The sequence below is a fragment of the Rhinolophus ferrumequinum genome, chromosome X, assembly GCF_004115265.2.
Source record: "Rhinolophus ferrumequinum isolate MPI-CBG mRhiFer1 chromosome X, mRhiFer1_v1.p, whole genome shotgun sequence".
Lineage (NCBI taxonomy): Eukaryota > Metazoa > Chordata > Mammalia > Chiroptera > Rhinolophidae > Rhinolophus > Rhinolophus ferrumequinum.
The window spans coordinates 19,655,882-19,666,530 of NC_046284.1; the positions used below are offsets into that span (position 1 = coordinate 19,655,882).

The window sequence follows — 10,649 nt, forward strand, 5'->3', positions numbered from 1 at the left end:
TTACTAAGTATGGACTTAGAACAGCTCCCACTAGAGCACATGTACATCTAATCCAACTTCTAATCCAATGAGGGATTTTGACATCAAGATGTTTTCTGACTGAAAAGAGCAGGCAACCCTGGTGTCCCCTATTGTGACAGGGTGACTGATGCCTGGATACCTCTCTCCTGACATGGGGAAACCAACCATACCTGAAGCATGTTCAAATAAGCAATGGGATTGACATTTGTACTGGGTTGAATAGTGTCCTCCCAGAATTCTTGTCCACCTGGAACCTGAGAATGTGACTTTCTTTGGAAATACAGTTTTCGCAGATATTAGGTAAAATAAGATGAGGCCATACTGAATAAAGGTGGGCCCTAATCCAATGACTGATGACTTTATAAGAAGAGGAACATTTAGACACAGACACAAACCAAGGGAAGATGGCAATGTGAAGACAGAAGCAGAGATTGGAGTGATGCTGTCATAAGCCAAGGAACATGAAGGATTCCTGGGAACCACCAGAAGCTAAGAGCCAAGGAAGGATTCTTTCCTAGAGCCTTCAGAGAGAGTATGACCCTTCCAACACTTTGATCTCAGACTTCTGGCCTCCAGAACTGTGGCAGAATAAATTTCTGTTGCTTTAAGCCACCCAGTTTGTGGTACTGTGTTACAGCAGCCCTAGGAAACTAATGTAACACTTCTGTGGAAAAAATAGCTCCATTTTCTGAAATGCTACTCCAACTGTGACATGAGGAGAAAAATGCTCATCAAGAGAGGACACACTCTCAAGCATAAGTACCGTGTGGCCCCTCTAAGTTCTATACTAGTCTATATGTTCATAGAGAAATAAGTCTGGAAAGTACCACAAGACTTGTCTCTGGGTAATAAATTCTGGGAAATTTTTATCCCTTTTCTTTAACTTGTCTGTATTTTCTTAAGTTTCCCACAATAAGTATGTACTACTTGTGTCAAAATATACATCTATGTATACCTGTCATATAGTTATCCACCTACTTAACTTTAATTACTAGTACTCTCATACACTCACAGAATCCTTCCAAATGAAATAGCTCTATGGTACCTTTGTTTCTTATAGGCCCAAGGTGGGGAACTACTCCCTAAGCGCCCTGGAAGGGATGAGGGTAGAAAATAACAAAACCATATATTTATATTGTATTTGATACTATCAAAGAACACACCTCCATATCCATCGACCCATTCAACCTCCTACCCCTCTGATAGATAAGGAACCTGAGGCTCAGAAAATTGTTAAGGAACTTGTCCAAGGTCTTATAGCTAATAACTCATGGGGTTGTGATGAGCACTCAATGACACCTGATTCAGTAACCATTACTAGAATGTAAGATCCATAAGAACAGTATTTTTTATCTGTCTTGTTCTCTAAGCACTGATATCTCCAGCACTTAGAATCATGCCTGGCATATAGTAGGTGAGCAGTACATTTTCACTGAATGAATGTGACAAAAGCAAGCTCTTCCCTAGAAGCATTTTCTGCTACTAGGAACATTTTTGTTTAAGCCAAGCTGTTGTGCTCTACAGAAGGTAGCAGGGCTGCTGAAGGGGTCCCACTCTCTTCTCAATCTCTGTCCTTCCACAGCCTGCTCCTCACTCAGCTCCCCACCTCCAGGCAAAGGATAGCTGATTTCTAGGGCTGGCTTCTCCCATCACTTACAAGAAGGCACTTACGTGGTATGGTTCAAGATGAGTCTAGAACAAGCTCCTTGTCCAAAAATAGGGCCATCCAGCAAAAAAGTTCCAGGGTCAAGGGGAGGGCAGGCTCTGCTGATGGGTGGGCTTGTCAACCACAGAATGATTTATTTGGTTCTGGGACAAGAAATAGGACACATTAATAAATATTGACACAGAGAGAAGATGGCAGCAAGGTGGATGGAGAAGGGTCTCAGTTCAGGAACAGAACAAGAGAAATGCAGAAAATATCCAAAAATAAGTCAAGAAGGAAAACTTATTGAAACAAGTGAGAAAAAGGAAATGAGGTGGGGCAAGCAGAAGACATTTCCACTTTTGCCTGTCACCCTAGACCAACCCTTAGTTATCACACCCTCAAGGATACCCCACATTACCCACATGGCTGACATTCCCATCAGGCCTTGTAAGGGGTGGGTTCCCAGAGGGTAGGCTTTGTACAAGCTGTCACCCCAGTTCTCTTTTTCAATTGCAAGTTCCCAAGAATCTTTAAAGCTGCTCCCTGCCCTGCTTTGGAGGGTGGGGGTATGGCTACTCTCAGTGCTGAGACTCCAAGAAGTCAGCTGAGAAGTTAGAGAAGGGGAGGGACTTCCAGGGGCCTGAGCACTGGGTTCAGAGAGCAGAGCTCTGTGGACTCTGTAGGGTTTCACAATTCTCTCCTTCCCTGGCTTTTTCCTCACCTAGCAGGTCAAGAAGAGGAAGCTAAATGAGGACAATGGGCCAATTAATTGTAGGTGAGAAAGTTGTCTTAAAAAGGAAAACTCACACTATTGTCTTAATTAAGCCCAATTCCTGGCCAATTTACTAGACAGGGAGAGGGGTACAGTTTTAATACCAAAAGATTTTGAGATATCACGCATGTCTGTCCAGGTAGAGCCACATGTACTCTGGGAAAGGAAGTCCTCCAGGCCTTTCAGGTGTATGGGAAGGGAGTTACAAGAGTGTTTTTCTTCTTTTCCAACATTGCATACTTCTGCCCCTAGCATTCTAGGGTTCACAGCATTAGTAGCCATTAGATACAAAATGCCAACTCAGGATGTCACTCATGTGGCTGAACCTAGTATCATGCAGGGTGTCATGCGGGGTCTCTGGTCCTGCTCTCCACATAAGGACGCAGGATATGGTGAGGCCAAAAAGGAACACCCACGGAGCCATACATACGGGAGTCATACCACTATATACTCCCTGGCAGCTGGGCGAGACACATGAAGTAGGAGCCACACTGTCCTCAATCTGCCGTCCCCTTTTTTTGCCTGCCAACCAGCCAACCAACCAATGCAGTCATGGCAATTACATCAGCAGCCAATTGGCCAACCAGCTACAGCCAATGACCAACCACCACCCAAGCCCACACCCCCCAACGTGAGGCCGAGAGCCTGGAAACTGCTCTCTGGGACTCTGTCCCCATACCTAGGAATTAAAGCATTTTGTCAATTACCAATGCTCCTATTTTCATACTTCTTAATAAAGACCTATCTCAAAAATAATAATAATAATAATAAAGACCTATCTCAAAATCCACTCCTAACTGGGAGCAAAATGTTCATTTGCAGCTTAGGACACACAAGAATTTCCATCAGTGGGGTGGATTTTGGGACTATCCTTCACAAAGTTGGCGAACACTGAAAACTACTGCATTTTCAGAGTTAGCTTCCCTGAAACCGGAAATGTGAACAGAGCTGACTTATTGCTAATACTTTCTCTTACTCCTGTAAGAAGGAGGAAAGACTGTGCTCAGGGTAGCAGTGATGTGCGAAAACCACAGCAGAGGTTTTGTGAAGAAGAGCAATTGTGGCTTTTGCACAAGTTATTCCTAAACCGAGGCTGAGGACAGCATATGACAATTTTCAAAGTAGGTTCTGGACTGGTATTTCACTGAAATAAAGAAGATCTTTGACCAAGACCGGAAAGCCAAAAGTCTATGTTTCATGACCTCTGCAGGAAAGTAATAGCTGTATTGTGGAATATTCTAGAATGACAGGCTCAAACCATGGCCTGGAAGAACTGTAAGTCTTTTTGGTTTGGAGTGGAGGAGGCAGGGAAAATCTAATTCCCAATAAAGTTTTCTAATAGTTTTCTACTCTCTCTCCCCAACCTCTCACCTAGTTCTCTGTCTCTTCTTTAGCCACTTCCTCTAGCACATGGGATCTGATTCAATAGCTGGGGAAAAGGAAGTAGAGAAAACAGAGAAGAAAAATTAATGTCAATCTCAGGAAGTCCAGAATATTTTTTAGTTCAAAATTTGCCTGCAAATATAAATAGGTATCATGTACCCATTGTACTGGGAGTGCACCTAGGTATATCATGTATCTAGATGTAGCCCTAGGAAAAGTCCTCATAGTAAATATTATTTTAGAGCTAATCCATATTTGGATAAGAAGAAGAGAAGGTTTACCAGGTAAAAAGGAGGATAACACTAATGAGTAAGTGAACAGGAAGAGCAAAGAAATGTACTGATATAGTAGAATGAAATTCTTCTGTCCCTCTAGAGATTCCTTGGGCTGGTTAAAGCCCCTGTTAAGGAACTTGTCCAAGGTAGAATAAACTAGGAATGTTTTAAATAGCTAACTCTCCTAAGTAGCATCAGGCATTTAAAAGTGTTCTAGAATAGTGAAAAATAAGACAAGGTTTCCATTTTTTAACCAAGACCAGCATAATATTGATAACATAGGGAATATAGTCAATAAATACTATTATCATAACTATGTATAGTGCCAGATGAGTAATAGATTTATTGGGGTTATTGCATTGTGAGTTATATAAATGTCCAATCATGCTGTTTTTGTATGTTGTTTTATACACTTGAAACTAAAAAAAAAAAAAAAATCTGACCAAAAAATCCACTTAACTTTATGCCTCAAGGATTTAGAAAAAGAAAAACATACTAAGTCCAAAGTTAGCAAAAGGAAGGAAATAACAAATATTAGAGTAGAAATAAAAAATTAATAGGAAAACATCAACAAAACTAACTTGGTGTTTTGAAATAACCAAAATTGATGAAACTTAACTAAGAAAAAAAGAGAGAAGTCTCAAATAAATAAAATCAGAAATAAAAGAAGGGACATTGCAAGTGATGCCTCAAAAATACAAAAGATCATAAGAGACCACTATGAAGAATTATACACCAACAAACTGAATAACGTAGAAGAAACAAACAAAAAAATTCCTAGAAACATACAACCTATTAATACTGAATCATAAAGAAATAGAAAATTTGAACAGACTAATATGAGTAAGGAGACTGAATCAATAACAAAGAAAACCCCAGAAGCAGATGGCTTCATTGGTAAATTCTACCAAACAGTTAAAGAAGAATTAACACTGTTTATTCTCAAACTCTTCCAAAAAATTGAAGAGAAGGGAACACTTCCAAACTCATTTTATGAGGCTAAAATAATGATACCTGATACCAAAGCCAGACAAAGACACCACAAGAAAACTACAGGTCAATATCCCCAATTAATATAGATGCAAAACTTTCAAGAAAATACTAGCGAACCAAATCCAACAGCACCTTAAAATAATCATACATCATGACCAAGTGAGATTTATCCCTAGGATGGTTGAACATATGAAAATCAATCAATGTTATACACCACATTAACAAAATAAAGGCTAAAAATCACATAATCATCTCAATGGATGCAGAAAAAGCATTTGACAAAATTCAACTTTTTCATGTAAAAACTTTGAACAAACTAGGAACAAAAGGAAAGTACCTCAACATAATAAAGGCCACATATGACAAGCCCACAGCTAACATCATACTCAATGGTGAAAAGCTGAAAGATTTTTCTCGAAGATCAGGAATAAGAAAGTGTCACAAAAAGTGACACTCTTGCCACTTCTATTCAACATAGAACTGGAAGTTCTAGCCTGAGTAATTACCGTGTTTCCCCTTCCCCAAAATAAAAAAATTAAATTAAATTAAATTTAAAAAAAACCCACAATGAGAGATCACCTCACACCTGTCATGGTTGTTATCATCAAAAAACCAAAAGGCAAGTGTTGATGAGGATGTGGAGAAATTGGAACCCTTGCACATGTTGATGGGAGTTCCTCAAAAAATTAAAAATAGCACTCTTATGTGAACCATCAATCCCACTTCTGGATATTTATCCAGGAGTATTGAAATAAATCAGGATATCAAAGAGATGTTATCATGCCTATGTTCATTGCAGCAATAGCTAAGATGTGGAAACAACTTAAATATCTATCAACAGATGACTAGATAAAGAAAACGTGGTGCATATATATATATATACACACACAATGGAATCAGACTAAAAAAAGAAGGAAATTCTGCAATATGGAACAATAAGGGTGAACCTCGAAGAAATTATGCTAAGTGAAATATATCAGTCCCAGAAAGATAAACAAATACTGCATTCTTCCACTTATACAAGGTATCCAAAATAGTCAAATTCATAAAATCAAAGAGTGGAATGGTGTTTTCCAGGGGTTGGTGAGGGGGAATAGGGAGTTACTGATCAACAGGCATGAAGTTTCGGTTAAGCAAGCTGAATAAGCTCTAGAGATCTGTCCTTATACTCACAATAATGTATTATACACTTTAATATTTGTTAAGAAGGTAAATCACATGTTAGGTGCTCTTCTGACAATCAAATAAAATTCAAAAACCAGAACTAAATTAAACTGCCTGTCAGTCAAACACATACATATTTATTGAAACTATGCTAAGTGAAATATTAGTAATGGAATCCAGCAGTACATTCATATATTCATACTGTCACCAACAGAGACTTATTCAAGTAATGCAAAAATGGTTTAATATTAGAAAATCAAATTCACAGAAGAAAAAAATACTATTGTGATAAATGATGAAAAAGCAAAAAATTCAACATCAGTGTCTGCTAATGCTTTTAGAAGAAGAAGAATAGTCACATTCTTCATCTGTAAGATGAATTTGTATTTTAGTCTTACTATCTCTGCAACCTTGGGTATGTTACACACTCTTTGTGCCTCAGTTTCCTAATATTTTATATAGGAATAATAATACTTCCCAGTGTCATGAGGATTCAAGAATATATATGTAGTGCTCGTTTCGGCAGCACATATACGAAAATTGGAACGATACAGAGAAGATTAGCATGGCCCCTGCGCAAGGATGACACGCAAATTCGTGAAGCGTTCCATATTTTTAGGTGAGGGGATTAGAAAACAGTCGGTAACCACAAGATGGCCATGGGGTCTTGAAAATTAATTTGGGGAACGTAATCAATAATGTTGTAAAGATTTTGTAGGGTCTCCGATGTACACTTGTCCCATTTGGGAGACCACCTCAGGGAGGATGTAGATGCCTGATCACTGCACTGTACACCTGAAGCTGAACAATAATGAATGCCAACTATAATTTTATACATATATATGTATATATATGTATGTATATACTTACAAGAAGCAGAGTACAGCATTAGGAATAGAGACAGTGGAAATGTAATGGCTCTGTGCCATGTCAGAGGGTTAGTGGATGGGGGAGGGGGGTTCACACAGTGTGAGGGATATAAATGATAAACGTCTAAGTATTACTTTGTCTTGTGCACCTGAAACTAATAAAAAAATAAAAATATATATATTAAAAAAGAATGTATATGTAAAGTCCCCAATATGTAAACACCCAATTCCTTCCACCGTCTTACTGCCTTATTTTCTCACCTGTGTGACACTCAACACTGTGTGGGGAACACTAATGAAAGTGATATACTCTACTATCATCCTGTTATTTTCATTTACACAGTGGATGCAGAGTGTTTCTACTGCTACTCCAGCTTGTGTTTATTCATACATATTTTTGTAAACAAAGACACTCTTCCTGACCACTCCTTCATGCTAACTTCTAGACCCCCATAAAGGAAGATTGTACCGATTGGCTTCATTGGCTGTATTAACCCAATGGTTCCCAGCCTTGGTTGCACAGTAGAATCACCTGAGCAGCATCCCCATGTAAATCTATGGGGTATCTAGAATTGCAAACTGGTGCAGTAGTCATTTCACTCCAAGTCACAAATATTTTTAGTAGTTCTACACAAATTGACAGATGTCATTTGATTCGGTAATCAACTTTGATTCATCACTAAAAATTAACAGAATGACTCCATACATTGGCCCTAAAAGATTCATTAGAGTAAAAGCACTTTCAGAAAGAAAACTTAAAAGAAATGGTGGAGAGCCTGTAATCAAACCTTGGGAGAATCTCTAAATTAGGTAAAAGAAAAGAGAGAGCAAGGCGGGGACAAAAGAACATAGAATCAGGATTGGGCAGTGAAGATGGAAACCAAAATGGGAAAAAGATACAAGAAGGACTAAGTTCAACCTCTTGTTTCCCATCAAGCACCACCGACCTGCCCATCCAGGAAAGATTCATCAGTTTGGCCTCACCCTCAGAACTGGAACCACACTGCCTGGTTTTAGATTCCAACTCCACCATTCTTTTTCTTTATTTATTTATTTTTCAATTACAGTTGACATTCAATATTATATTAGTTTCAGGTGTACAGCAAAGCGGTTAGACATTTATATTAACTTACGAAGTGATCCCTTCAATAAGTCTAGTATCCACCTGTCATACAGGGTGTCATGTGAGGTCTCTGGTCCTGCTCCCCACATAAGAACGTAGGATATGGTGAGGCCAAAAAGGAACACCCACGGAGCCATATTTAGGTGAGTCATACCACTACCAACCAGCCAACCAATCAACCCCTTGCTAACTGCAATCCACCGCTTGCTAGCTTAGCCACGGCAGTTATATCAGTGGCTAATGGCTAACTGGTTACAGCTGATGGCCAACTAGTCACAGCTGATGGAAACTGCTCTCTGGGACTCTGTCCCCACACCACCTGACACTATACATAATTATTACCATATCACTGACTATATTCCCTATGCTGCACTTTACATTCCATGACTATTTTTATAACTGCCAATTTGTACTATTTAATCCTTTGCACTTTTTTCACCTACCCCCAACCCCCCTCCCATCTGGTGACCATCAATTTGTTCTCTGTATCTGTGGGGACAGAGTCCCAAAGAGCAGTTTCCAGGCTCTCGGCCTCACATGGAAAGGTGCTGGCTCAGGTAGTAGATGGCCATCAGCTGTGACTAGTTGGCCATCAGCTCTTACCGATTAGCCATTAGCCACTAATATAACTTCCATGGCTGAGCTAGTAAGCATAGACTGCAACTAGCAAGTTGGGTTGGTTGACAGAGAAGCGGACAGCAGGTTGTGGATCGTGTGGCTCCAGCTTCCTGTGTCTCCAACCTAGCCGCCAGCGAGACTATAGTGGTATGACTCCCCTATTGTCACGCGGGGTGGCCTGCAGTGTCTCTGCTCCCGCTCCCCACATAAGAACGCAGGATGTGGCTAGGCCAAAAAGGAACACCCACGGAGCCATAGGTAAGGGAATCATACCACTATAGTCTCACTGGAGGCTGGATTCACACGACGTGTGACCTGCTGTCCGCTTTTCTGCCAACCGACCGAAGACTCTCCTCGACTCCCCAACCAGCACAGCCACGGCAGCTATATCAGGGGCCAATTGTCTAACTGGCTACAGCTGACGGCCAACTAGCCACAACCGATGGCCATCTACTACCTGAGTCATCACCCCCCTACGTGAGACTGAGAGCCTGGAAACTGCTCTCTGGGGCTCTGTCCCCACACCTATGTATGGCTCCGTTGGTGTTCCTTTTTGGCCTCACCATATCCTGTGTTCTGGTGCTGGGAGCAGGACTAGAGAACCTGCATGACAGTTTCTATAATCAACTCCACCATTCTTTAAGCACACAACATCGGGCAAGTTACTAAACAAGGTGTGCCTTTGTTTCATCACCTACAAAATAGGGACAATAATAGTGTCTGCTCCTATGGCTGTTGTGAGGCCTAAACAAGGCACCAAGAACAGCACCTGGAAAACAGTATGTATTATGTTGAGTATTCGCTATTTTTATTTCAAATATCCCCCATTGTAGATTTTCATAGCACTATGCATTTCCCTTCTGTAGTATTTGTCCCAGTTGTCATCTTATAATTTCTTTTGGTGATTGATTAAGTCAGGTCCACCAGGATAATCTCCCTTTTGAATAACTCAAAGCCAACTAATTTGGGACTTTAATTCCATCTGCAAAATCCCTTCACCTTTGCCATATAATGTAACCTAAGTATGGGAGTGAGATCCCACCATATTCACAGGTCTGGCCCACATGCAAGAGGCAGGGATTAAGACTGTACAAGACATGAACACCAGGGTGTGGGAATCTTAGAGACCACCTTAGAATTCTGCCTACCACAGTGCTTATTTGAGTAATCACTCTCCCACTAGATCAGCAAATCCACAAGGGCAGGGGCCACTTCTGTTTTGTGGAATGAGCAAATGAATGAATGAAAAATGAAAGAGAACTAAGGAAAAATTGTTGTGGATATATGTGTTTTTTTGAGTGATGAAAATAAGGGATTTATTATAAGGACTGTATCTTATAAAACTGTGGGAACTGGTGAAGAAATCCTCTCTAGATTCTTCTTCTTGTTTTCTTTTTTTAATTATCTTTTTTATATTAATTTCAGGTATACAAGACAACATAATGATTAGACATTTACATCTCTTACAAAGTGATAACCCTCCCCAAGTCTACTACCCCTCAGACATCATACATAGCTATTGCAATACCATTGACTATATTGCCTATGCTGTACTTTACATCCCGTGACTATATTAAATATATATATATATATACAGAGGGTGCCAAGAAGTGTATACACATTTTAAGATAGAAAAACTATTGTAATACTCAATATATACCAATAACAAAAGATGAATGCAAGTCATGTTTGACTTCTGCAATTACGAGAGGTGCTCAAAGTGGTTACCATCAGCATCCAGACACTACTGATTGCGCAAACTACTGCTTGAGCAATGTTGACC

At 39.9% G+C, this 10,649-nt stretch overlaps 1 non-coding gene across 1 annotated transcript; it reads left to right on the forward strand.

Moving 5' to 3' along the window:
- The first annotated feature begins 6,766 nt into the window (after nucleotides 1-6,766).
- LOC117030589 (U6 spliceosomal RNA) lies at nucleotides 6,767-6,873 on the forward strand. The gene has a single exon (XR_004424418.1). It is a non-coding gene; the product is annotated as a U6 spliceosomal RNA (small nuclear RNA).
- The last annotated feature ends 3,776 nt before the right edge of the window (nucleotides 6,874-10,649 follow it).